Source organism: Diabrotica virgifera, chromosome 4 (genome assembly GCF_917563875.1).
Source record: "Diabrotica virgifera virgifera chromosome 4, PGI_DIABVI_V3a".
Classification (NCBI taxonomy): Eukaryota; Metazoa; Arthropoda; class Insecta; order Coleoptera; family Chrysomelidae; genus Diabrotica; species Diabrotica virgifera.
The window spans coordinates 137,588,334-137,601,904 of record NC_065446.1 but is presented as its reverse complement, the minus strand read 5'-3'; positions in this window follow the sequence as shown (position 1 = coordinate 137,601,904).

Below are 13,571 nucleotides of genomic sequence, written 5' to 3'. Positions count from 1 at the left end.
TATTTATATGTGTTAGACATTACATCATCAGTGTTGGCGTAATTATGTGATCGACGATTTTTTTAATACAAACCAAGGTCACGAGATGCCTCATTTGAAAGGTTTCCTAATCGCCATTACAACGATGTTATTTATTTCTGCAGGGTTAACCAAAATTTTCTAGGTACTTGGTTAAGTATGATATAGGCAAAAAGTATATAATAAATTCAAGAAACGGACTACTTAAAAAAATTAACAAAAAGAAAACTTAAAACCAGCCAATTTAAATTTTTTAATGGCCATTAATTGCTATATTATTATGTGTTGGACATTAGGTTATTAGTATTGGCGTAATAACTTAATCGACGATTTTTTTCAATTCAATCCGAAGACACTACACTACCTCATTCCAATGATCTCCTAATCACCTTCGCAATGATATATTAGTCAAATATTTATTTCTACATGGTTAACCAAACGGAGATAGAATTATAATACATACGTATCCACTTTTAATTTAATTTAATTTAATCAGTTAAGCCCATTTGTACCTTACGGTGTGTTGGGCTCACATACTTATCCACTAAACTAAATTACGTTAGAAAATAATTTAGAGCCATATTTCTCGTCACATCATGGCTGAAGTTCGTGCATTTTAATATTTCTTTTTAATTTTATTATATATTAATAAATATTTATTGTAAGTTAATTGCAATAATAAACCCATAGTTTTGGTTGTGTGTGTGTGCTATCGGATTTCTTGACTGTGGACTTAATCCATTAGCCGAACCAAATTTGTTTACTAACTAAAATCTTAGAGATATCTGTTATACTCTCATTATATTTTTGAATATGAATGACCTATTTGATAATAATGATTTACAAATATAAGTACTTATTATTTTAATGATAGCTTCTTTCATTTTTTTTTTTTTATTTTATATATATATACACACATATTTTTTTTTTATTATTATTTTTTTTTCTTTTTTTTCTTTTTTTTTTAATTATTTTAATTTATTTTTTTTTGTAATTTATTTATATATTTTTTTTATTTTTTTTATTTATTTATTATGTGTTTTTTTTTTCTTTTTTTCCTAACCTAAGGATTATTAACTGGGATACATAAGTGCTCAGGGGTCTTTCAGAGCAAAATCAAACAAGACCAGACCACGGAAAGGAGGGTCAACAAATGGGGTAAACAAAGGTAACTTATATATATAATTTCACAATTTTAGTTTTATATTATTAATGTGTTTAATTAGGATCTCGTAGATACTTTTATCTTTTGTAGCAATCAGTGTTTGTAAACTAAAAGGTTTTCTTATGTGTTGTTTAGTATGAATTTGATTTATAAAATGTTCTACTTCTTTTTCTTTTAGTTTGCAATCTAATATCATATGTTCTGCGGATCCTAATTCTCCACATTCACAACAGTTTGTGTCAGACAATCCTATTTTATATTTATGTTCTGGAACTAAGGAGTGACCAAACCTAAGTCTACATATATATGATATGAGGACCTTGTTGCCTTGATAATCACTAAACCAGCCTTTAGATGGAATATCTGTTTGAATACTTTTATAATACAGTCCCTTTTTGGAGTTAGTATACCATTCTTTCCAGTTATTCATTTTGTTGTTATTAATATAAGCATATGCGTCATTTAGTGTTAGCTTATATTCACAGTTAGTTTCTAGTTCTGTAGCACTCTTTGCTAGTTTGTCTACAATTTCATTGTGTTTTAAATTGCAATGAGCTTTTATCCAGCAGAAAGATATTTCTTTGCCTTTGGCTTTGAGTTCGATAAAGTTTCTTATTATTTCTATAATAATATGATTGTTATGTCCTGTCCACTTTTCCAATTTACTTAGAGCACTTTTGCTATCTGACAGTATTACGAATCTATTGTTGTTATTGTTGATCGTGGCTATGTATTGCATTGCTTTCAATATTGCTATTAGTTCGCCTGTAAATACCGTGGTATCTTCATCCAGTCCTATTCCTTCTTTGTACTGTGTTTTAGGGTCCCATATGGCAGCAGCAACTTTAGAGTTAATCTTTGAGGCATCTGTATAAATTTGGTAATACTGTGGGCATAGTGTTTCTATATCTGCATTAAACATAGAGTTCCTTAAATTCGCTGGAAAGTTCGAATAATCTTTCATGTAAATTGGCTGTATATTAGGAGTGCTATTTAGATATATTTGAAATGTGGGTGATATTTTTGATGTGTATAATTTATTTTTAAATTGGCGCAAGCTGTTATATGTTTCAGCAAGTAGTAAAGAAGGTTTTTTCTTCCAGTATTCACTCGTTAGGTCATGTATAAAAAGTTTTTGACACTTATCCCCTATTAAACTCTCTTTAGCAATACTTTTAAGTATAAACTTTTCGCATAGAGTTTTTCTTCTTAGGTATAGTGGTGGTTCATTACACTCTATACTTAAATTTGACAATGGGGTGCTTATGAGAGCTCCGATAGATAATCGAAGGCATTTATTTGATAACACGTCTACTTTTTTAAGATGAGTTTTGGCTGCCTGATTATAAAATATGCATCCATAATCTAAAATAGATCTTATGTATGATCTGTACATTATTAATGAAATATTGGCATCTGCTCCCCAAGTTATGTGACTTACTGCTCGTAATGCATTATAACCTTTTTCAGCTCTTGTCACAATGTATTCAATATGGTCTTTCCAGCTCAGTTTTCTATCTAATATCATCCCCAAATACTTAATTTTAGGTTGAACTTTGAACTGGACGTTTTGTATTTTTACTAGTTCGGGAAGTTTTTGCTTTCTGGAGAATATGCAAATTTGTGTTTTATTTAAAGATATTGTTAAATTTAAGTGATACAAGTCTTCAAGTAAACAACTGTATACTTCATTTATTATTTTGCAGCCCTTTTCTATCTCGTTTTGGTCTACGTAAATACATATGTCATCTGCAAACTGTAATATTTTACCTTGGGTACTATTTGATATGCTTTTACCTATATCCGAAGTATAAATAGCATATAATATTGGGCTTAGAATACTTCCTTGAGGTATCCCAATGTTTGATATTCTGGGACCTAATAGTTTATTCCCAATTTGGATATACAAGATTCTATTACTGTAAAGTTTATAAATTCTCCAGCATAGTATATCTGGGATTCCTATTTTCTTCATTTGGTGATACAGGCTTACCAGATTAACATTGTCATATGCATTTTCGACGTCTATAAATGTAGCTACAACTGACTTATTAGTAGAAAATGAGTTGTAAACATCTAGTACCAAGTGTGATAAGTTTTCCATTGTTGAACATGATTTTCGGAATCCAAATTGTGTTGGAGAGAGTCGAGAATTTTTCTCCAGCCAAAATTCTAATCTTTGTTTAATCATTCTCTCCAATGTTTTCAAGATACATGACGATAGCGAAATGCCTCTGTATGAATCAGGACAATTTGCGGGTTTGTATTGCTTGAGAATTGGGACTATAATATATTCTTTCCATGAGTTTGGAACTTCCATGCTTGTCCATATGCGGTTTATTATATTTAGTAGTTGTATTTTTCTTTGGATAGGCAAATTATATAGCATACTATAGTGAATACTGTCCTTTCCTGGAGCTGAGTTGTTATTGTTTTTTAAACAATTTTTAAGCTCTTCCAAATTAAATAATTCTGTTAGAAATTTACTGTCTTCAGTGATTGTACTGTTCGTTGTACATGTAATTTCTTCCTCTAGGACCCAAGGTCTGGCAATTTTGTTAAAGAATAGTTCGATCCATTCATTTTCAACTATTGGATTTTTAGGTGGATTATAGGCGTTTTTTAATTTTCTAATCTCACTCCATATTTTACCTATCGGTGTATTTTTGTTCAAACTATTACATACATTTTTCCATGAGGCTCTTTTACTATTTAAAATAATTCTTTTTTTATATGCTTCTGCTTGCTGATATTTTAAGTAATTTTCGTGATTAGATATTCTTTTAAATTGTAAAAAGGCCTCTTTTTGTAGTCTAATAGCATCCCTACATTCATTATTCCACCATGGTTTATTAAATTTTGCATTGGTCACTTTTCTCTTCTCTGGAATGCTAATTTTACTAGCATCATTTATAGAATCATAAAACATTTGATATTCTTGTTCTGTATTTTGTCCTATATTGTCTTTTTGTTTATTGCTTAACAAGTAAGAGAAAACTGTCCAATCCGCTTTTTTAATATCCCATTTAATTCTATTTCTAATTATATCATTATTATCAAAACAGGTATTTACATTACTATCATGTGCAAATTCGATAACTACTGGATAATGGTCTGAACCCAGACTCATATTTTCTGTGTGCCAAGAGCATTTATAATAGATATCTCTTGAGCAAATTGTTAGATCTATAGCTGACTTATTTTTATTCATGGACCTCCGAATTAATGTTTCCGAACCGTCATTTAAGAAATTAAGTCCACATTCTTCCATAGCTTCAAAAAGATTTATCCCTTCGCGATCAGTTTCATCACATCCCCATATTTTATTATGGCAATTGAAGTCTCCCCCCACTAAAAATGGTTTGTTTAAACTATTAAAGAACCTGACCCACTCATTTTTCGATATACCTAGTTTAGGTTTTGCATATAGCCCTCCCTGAGACTGTAATTTTTCCTTGCCGCCGGTGGGAGGGCTGAGTAATTGGCGCATTAGACTCGGGGTGCAAAATAAAGGTGGTGGTCCCTGAAGCGAATGACCCTACGATGACGCAATCTATACAAAGATTATTCAGGGATAGATACCCGGCCCTCTCCACCCTCAAGGGAGACTTTGAGGTAATGGAGAATACCTTTACGGTCAGGATAGACGGGGAGAGGAGGACCACAGAGGAAAAGATCATCAAAGCCAATGCGAAGACCCCAGAAGACATCTGGACCGTTTTGGAACAGGTTAGGGAGGAGGCGGCCCCAGGGGACACAATTGCACTCCATCACCTTAGCTACATGGAGGTGAAGGAGATGAGGAAGATGGCAGAGGCGATTTTCGCCAGTACGGATGTCGGTAGAGTACAAATCCATACAACAGCGACCAGAAAGGACCGGCAGACGTACGGCTTCATAGTCTCAAAAAAGGATACCTCATACTCCCAATTGCTGAGGGGGGTGGAAAAGGCGGTAGGGAGCTCCGAGGCTAAGGGGGCGATCCGTAGCCTCAGGAGCACGCGTGATGGGAATCTTCTCATCACGTTGGACAAGGATCAGGGAGCGGCAAATGCGATAAGGGGTGCCATAGTAGGCAGTGAAGGAGGAATGGCTGCCAAATTAATTGGTACGGAAAGACAGACAGTCATCCACATAAGAGGGATGACTGATAACACCGAGGAACAGCACATAAAAGACGCAATCGCAATGGAGGTAGGCTCCTGGGAACCTACCTTCATTATCAGACAAATAAGGCCTATGAGGAACAGCACAAAGGCCGCGACAGTAGTGCTGAGCCAGGCAGCGGCAGACCGCCTGATGAACATTGGACATATCAAGATAGGACTCGCTCGGTGCGACATCGAAAAGAGGCACGTAGTCAAGAGGTGCCAGAAGTGCTGGAGTTACCTCCACGAGACGGATAAGTGTGACGGGCCAGACCGCACGGGGTGCTGCCAAAACTGCGGCGGCAGAGGTCACATCTTCGAAGCATGCAAGGAGGAAGAGCATTGTGTGATTTGCGAACAACCCCACCGAATAGGCAGCGGGAGGTGCCCAGCCTTCCGGGAAGCACTGCAGAAGGCGAAGGCGGCGGAGCCCGAAATGACGAACTTACCGCCGACGCAGAAGAGGAAGCGCCCCGTGAGAAGAAACAAATCCACAGTGCAGCAAGAGAAGCCCATGGAGGTGAACACGGTACACTCGAAAGAGGCTACCCAAGAACAACAGAGTAGACAGACGCGACTTCCATCGGCAGAGTTATTAGAGAAGATGGACGATGAGGTTTTCCAAGGGAGCTCCTTCCCGGAAAGTGAAAATATCATGGAACAGTTCGATCGGCTGCTGGAGGATGTCACGGCGGGGTTGGAACCGCCTAGAAAGGCGATGCCCACACCATCCACCTCCACCAAGGATGAAGCCAGCACGTCCACACCATCCACCGCCCGGAAGAGCGTCCCCACAATCGAGGAACTCCTCACCTTCACGCCGCCTCCCCCCTTAATCACGATAACACCTAACACAGAAAGCGCGCCAATCGTAGACCCTCCGCCGCAGGAGGCCTCCGAGGACAATAGTAAGGATAATGTAAACACTATTAATGATGAATAGGGGTGACCCATTCTGTTCTGAAAAATCGAGTTCGCATTCGCATATGGTCCTGCGGGACTGTTGGGCGGGTAACTTCCTTACTCCTGCGCGATGGCGGCAACTGCTGGTGGGCGTATCAGGATCCTCCAGGTTAATGTTGGAAGGGCCAAGACGGCGCACGACTTGGTCTATGCTAAGGCCTTGGACATCGGGGCGGATATGGTTATTGTACCGGAGCCCAACAAGAATATTGCTAGTAGGTTTGGGTGGGTGCAGGATTCGCTCTGCGATGTTGCTGTCCACCTTATCAATAAAAACTTGGGTATAAGAAAAATAACAAGGAAGGAGGGTGTAGTGAAGATCAACCTCGTTGATGTGGCCATAGTGGCCTGCTACATCTCTCCTAACGTCAACATGACGACGTATCAGGATAAGGTGGATAGTATCGTGGATATGGCTACGGCGGAAAAGGATTTCGTCATTGCTGGAGACATCAATGCGAAATCCGTTCTATGGGGTTCCCCAAGGAACGACAGTAGAGGAGAGGTATGGAATGAGTGGATCTCCGCTCTCGATTTGGTCGCCGTAAATAACGGGAAACATACTTTCGAGAGGGGGGATTCGCGCACCCATATCGACGTAACGCTGGTGTCGAATAAGTATGCCAGCAAGGTCACCTTGTGGGACGTGTTGGATGACAATCTTTTCACGTTCCACAAGTATATCTCCTACGAGATCGGCTCCAAAGGGTCAATCGGTGGCGGCAGAAAGGTCGTGACCTTCGATAAGGTAACGTTCGAACGTAGAGTCAGGGATCTCCGCGAGGAGGTCCGGGACTTTGATGGCCTTAGAGGGGCCATGATACGCGCGCATGCGGCGGGCACGAGGCGCAGTCTGGTTCCGTATACGGTCCCGTATTGGTGGAACGAGGATGTGCAAGAAACACGTAAGATCTGTTTCAGGTTAAGACGCATCGCACAGAGGGACAGAACCCCTCAATCAAGGGACACGTACAGACAGGCCAAGAAGGAGCTTAATAAAGTGATTAGAAGGTCTAAACGTACGTGCTGGACGAATCTGTGTGATGCGCTCGAGGAGGATGTATGGGGAGAGGCCTACCGTATCGCCACTAAGACCCTCCGGGTCGAAATCCCATACAGACTCACCGAGCAGAGAACAAGAGAAATCGCGGACATCCTGTTCCCCAGGAAGCCTGATCTGTTCTTCGTGCCCGCCGAGTGTGAGCATCCGGAAGCTGTCACTCCCATGGAACTCGCCTTAGCAGTAAACGCGATCAAGGTTGGCAAGTCGCCGGGCCCGGACCGTGTTCCGCCGGAGGCCGTGAGGATCTTGGTGGCTGCGCAGCCAGAGCTTGTTAGGAGGATAATGTCCCGTCTCCTCGCGACTCAGTCCTTCCCAGACGTTTTGAAAAAGGCGCGCCTCGTTTTAATCCCAAAACCCGGAAAGAATCCGGAAGAGGCCAGTGCTTACCGACCGATCTGCCTTCTTGACAGTCTAGGCAAACTCTACGAGAACGTAGTAAAGAACCGCCTACAAGCGGAATTGGATGCCGCCAACGCCATCTCTGATAGGCAATTTGGATTCAGGAGGGCCAGATCGGCGGTAGACGCTGTTAAATTCATAACGGACGGGGTGAGGACCACCTGGAGGAGATGGGCGGTCACCATTATGTTTGATGTAAAGAACGCGTTTAACTCGGCAAATTGGGGACATATAGTCCGTAGGATGGAGGCCCTCAATTTGTCGAGTTACCTAATAAATATCGTGAAGAGTTACCTGTCCGACAGACTCGTATCGTTCACGGGAGGCGAGATCAAGTTGACGGCGGGTGTTCCACAGGGGTCTGTATTGGGCCCAACGCTGTGGAACATCCTATACGATGATGTCCTTAAGATACGATTCGGACGTGATTGCACCGCGGTCGCGTACGCCGACGACCTGGCTATCCTGGTAGCCAGCAACTACTATTGGGAGATCGTGAGCACCGCGGAAGAATGTTTTAGACGGGTGGATGCCTGGATGCGGGCGAGCGATCTTGAACTTGCGGGTGCGAAAACAGAGGTGGTCATCCTAAAGGGGCCTAGAGAGATGCCGGACCTGTCCTTTCGGTTCGGAAATGACAGGGTCTCTCCGAGTCTCTGTGCCAAATATCTTGGCGTAGACCTCGACAAGGGACTGAGGTTCACCAAACACCTCACAAGGGTGGTAGGGAAGGCCGAGGCGCAAAGCGCAGCTCTCCGGAAAATAACACCCAATATCGGAGGGCCGAGCAGCGCCCGGAGAAGACTGTACCTGCACGTCGCACAGTCTACTCTTCTCTACGGGGTCCCGGTCTGGGTCGGGGTTCTGCGTCATCGTAAATACATTGATATGCTAAACAGGGCACAGAGAAAACCTCTTCTAAACGTGGTCAGCGCTTATAAGACCACATCTACCGTGGCTCTACAGGTGATTGCGGGCGCCCCCCCCATCCACCTCCTGGCCAGAGAACGCGTCTACATGCATGAGCATCGGCATGGCCACTTACCAGATGTAAGGGCAACGGCGCGTCAACGGCTGTTGACGGACTGGCAGGAGGAATGGGAGGCGGAAATCACTAAGGCCCAATGGACTAAGAAACTGATTCCAAATGTAGAGTCATGGTATACCTGCAAGTTTAAGAGGACGAATTTTTTCTTTACGCAATTTTTGACCGGGCACGGGTCCTTCCGGGCATTCACCCATAGGATCGGGAAGGCGGAAGATGATCGGTGCCGGGCCTGTTCGGTTAGGGAGGACGCAGAGCACTGTGTTTTCCGGTGCGGCGTGTTCGCTGGCGAACAGGCCAGGCTGTACGTCAGATTCGGAGCCGACGTAAACCCGGAAAATATACTGCAGCGCGCCACAGGCAGTAAGGCGGACTTCGAGTTCCTCGTGGAGATCGTGACGCGCATCATTAAACGGAAATCTGTGTTAGAACGGCAGGAACAGAATGGGAATTAAAAAAAAACGGTTTTGGTAAGGTAGGTTTCTTTAGGGTATAGAAGCACGTGATGCCTATATGGTGTAGAATAGGGACGGTATAGAACAAGTGTGCAAAAAAAAAAATTTACAATATGAAAGTAGATTAAATATCGGTAAAAAAGGCGACCCTTACTTCAAGGGACGCCCCCAATGATCCTTTTGATCTCTTCCTGCATGGTTTTTTCGATCCTACTAGGATCAGAGAGTGCTCCAATGAAGCCCTGCCGCATCTGGTAGGCTTTTTTCAGGCAAGGCCGTCACCTGCAGGAAGAGACACTACCTCTCCCCTACCGCGTTTAGGTAGCGGGAAGAGAAAAAAAAAACATGAACGCAACCCCTACTTACCAGTAGGTTAGATCCTCCCCATCTCCTACCGCTCCTAGGTGGGAGTATGGCCATGAACATTTTCTGACATTTTTCTTCTTCAGGCAGCTTGGGATATCCCCATGCATCGCTCTCTACAGAGCCCGTCCAGGGATATCCCGGGTCGGAAAAGGGGGTGGTTTTAGTTGGTAGGCGGCTGGCTATGGGGTGCACGCGGGATGCACTGATCACATGTGGTTGATGCATCCTAGCGTGTTCTCCTCTCCTGTCTGAGTCCAACAGTACTAGGGACACCTTCCCTAGTCTGCTATGAGCGTTCCCCTCAGTCAAAAAAAAAAAAAAAAAAGGTTTTGCATATAGAGAATATAGATTTAAAATATTTTGATTTAAAATGACTTGTACTGCAACACACATTACATTATTTATTTTATAAAAATCTAAGTTATTCTGAAAATTTATGTTTTTATTTAATAATATTGCGACCCCTCCAAAACCTTGCGGTCTATCTTCGCGAAATATATTATATCGAGAAAAATTTATGTTTGTGTTTGGTTTCAACCAAGTTTCACTCAATAATATAGCCAAAAATTTATTTTCAAATATATATTTTTCGAAATGTCCCTTATTGTGTATTATCGATCGTGAATTCCACTGTAAGATTTTTTTACTTGTTAGATCCATTTAAAAATTTTTCTAGACTATCTTTAAATTCTTCCATAATTTGTTTATTTTCTGTCGGCAAAAGTTTTTTACCTAATATATTTTTAAAAATTGTTAATATATTTTCACTAAGGTTTTTGTTTGTTGTTTGGTTATTTTGTGTTACCTGTTTGTGATACATTGGAATATTCTTAGGAATTGGTAGAGGCGGGTACGCAGAGGTGCTAGGATTGTTTAAAATATTTTCATGTTCTTCCGAATATGGGTAAACCGATTTATTTTGAGTGGCTTCGCTCCATTTTCTTTTTGTTGTTATTGTATATCTATTTCCTGCATTTGATGTTTTTAAGGCTGAGGTATAACTATTACTGTATTTTAATTTTGCTTCTTCAAATGCCATATTTTCGTTTACCATAAGATATTTGATAGCCTTTTGTTTCTCAAACTCAGGACATTTTGCTCGGTCCAGTGCTGAGTGTTTTCCAAAACAGAATAAACAAGTAGGCTCTGTTAACTCACATGCTTCAGATTCATGCTCCTGTCCACATTGTCCGCATCTTTTTTTCCCTCTACATTGACCAGTGACGTGGCCATACCTTAAACAATTTAGGCATTGTATTACTCTCGGTATATAGGTTTCGACTTGATATATCATTCTCTCAATGATAACTTCTTTTGGTATCATTTGTCCTCTAAAAGTCACCACTATCGTACCCGTCTCTATCAGCTCGTTGTTTGATTTTCTTTTCATTCTTTTTACACTTAATACCTTAAAATTACCATATTTACAAACAATAATGTCCTTTAATTCGTTTTCTGAGATACCTTTATCGACCCCTTTAATTACTCCACTTTTTTGTACCATAAAATTAGGAATGTATATGTCATAATCTTTTTCTAATAAATTTTTACTATCAATTAAAATATTTGCGCTTTTATATGAATTACATTCAATTCTAACTTTATTTCTACCAATAACGCTGATGTGAACTATATTATCTCTTACCGTAGGTTCTGCAGAAAGCACAAGACGCGCGGTGGCGATTCGATGTAGACGGCCAATGTGCCCGTTTCGGTTTTGTAAATAGACAAAATACGGTCCTTGGTCTCCTTGTGTATATTTATTTTTAATAGGTTTAATTAGCAACTGGTTTTCATTAGAATTATTGTTATCGCTTACCTGATAAACTGGAAAAAAGTTATTTGATTGTGTTTTTGCTACCTTTTGTACCTGTGAACTTGCATTTTGACTTATTTGTGTTTGTTTTTCCTCCTGATCCAGTTCCATATTATTAATATTTATCGTCCCTCCCCGATCGGGTGGATGTCCTTTGCCAATGGTATTGACTTCCATTTTATTAATTACCGACTCACCAAAACTAATTTTCACCGATCACACACGCAAAAACGAACTGTTCGCTTCGAATGCTAAATCGATACTGTAGTTTTGGTTAGAAATAAATATTCAAATAAGTGTATCGTTTGACATAGCTTTGTGTTGTTCTGAAGCTATGTTCTTGTGGCATTTATATACATAGCTTCGTATTAAAAAAATGGTAGATTACGTCATTACGCAAACACTGATGACGTAATGCCTAACACATACATATATAGGGAGAAAAGCTATCGTATGCAGATATCGCTGCAAAACCTATAAATTACAAAGCTAATAATAAACAATTAATTGAAACAAACAACATAAATACTCTGTTCATCACCAGTGAGTCCGCACAGACTGGAAGGAAGGTGCAGGAATAATTCACAAAACTCTTAGATCCAAGAAAAACAAAAATAAAAATTAATAAAACGGGAACCACAATAGAAACTCCAACAAAAGAATATTTAGAAACTATAAAAAATAATGATAAAATAAAACAAAATTTTAAATGCGAATTACAAAGAGAAAAAACCCTTAATAATTATGTATGATATATCTAGTAATGAACAAAAAAAGAAAACATCAAAGAATGCACATATACACAAACTTTTGATGATATTCTAAGGGAGAAATTTGATCAGAATTTTAATATAAAATTTAAAAGGGGACAAAGAAATAAACCTACTGTTCATTATGTAATAGAGGCTTCACCTCAAATCAGACAAAGATTGATTTCAAAAAAAATTTATGTAGGATTTACAAATATAAACTCAAAAGACTACTTAGTAGTACCAAAATGTTTAAGATGTAATCATCTGGGACATGTGAGTAAACACTGAATCAAACATACAGTGTGTGGTCACTGTGGTGATGAACATGAAAATAGAAATTGCAACAAAAATAACCAACCCAAAATTTGCCTACCTTGTAAAAATAGAGGTAACTTATATAACAAAGATAGAAAAGAATGTCCAACATATAAACTGATTATAGAACGTTTAGTTGGCACACAATAATTATGATAATATATAAAAATCAAATAAATATTATAATAAAATCTAAACTATTACAAAATCTAAACTATTTAATATCATAATGTATACAGGGTGTTTCATTAATAATTGTCCATATAGTAACTGGAGAAACCTTAGCAAAAAATACAAAGATTTAACCTAAAACACCTAAATAAAATGTGGTTCCTTACTGAGTTACATGGTGTTTTATCTAAAAATTTACAAACTAGTTTTGCTCGGTATTTTAAAACTATTCCACGTGTCCTTTTCATACTTGGTAGGAAGTATAGGTACTGTACAAACTACTAAATTATGTTAAGCAAACGTTTTTGGCTATTACCAGAGGCGTACGACGGGGGAAAGTGAATGGCTGACCCTTTCCAAATTCTACGCCAATGGCGGAATTGCTATTTTAGTTAAATTTTTGGATTCTCCAGGACTTTCTATGAAAATAATATACTCTTTATTTGTAACGATAAAATCATTAGTTTTCGAGATCTTTGAAGTTCAAAATAAAACGACACGGTTATTTTGATAAATTTATTGTGTCGCTTCATTTTTAATTTCAAATATCTCGAAAACTAATCATTTTATCGTTACGAATGAAGAGTCTATTATTTACATAAAAAGTATTGGAAAATCAAAAAATTACACTAAAATACCAATTTCGTCAATGGCGTAGAATTTGAGAAGGGTCAACCAGCCACTATCCCCTATCGAACGCCTCTGGTAGCAGCTAGAAACGTTTACTTATCTTAGTTTAGTAGGGTGTACAGTACCCACACTTTCTGCCAAGTATGATAAGGATACGCCAAATAGTTTTAAATTACTGGGTACAAATAATTTTTAAATTTTAATCATATGAATGATATCATAAATTAATCAAAATAACTGTGCCGTTTCATATTAACTTCAAATA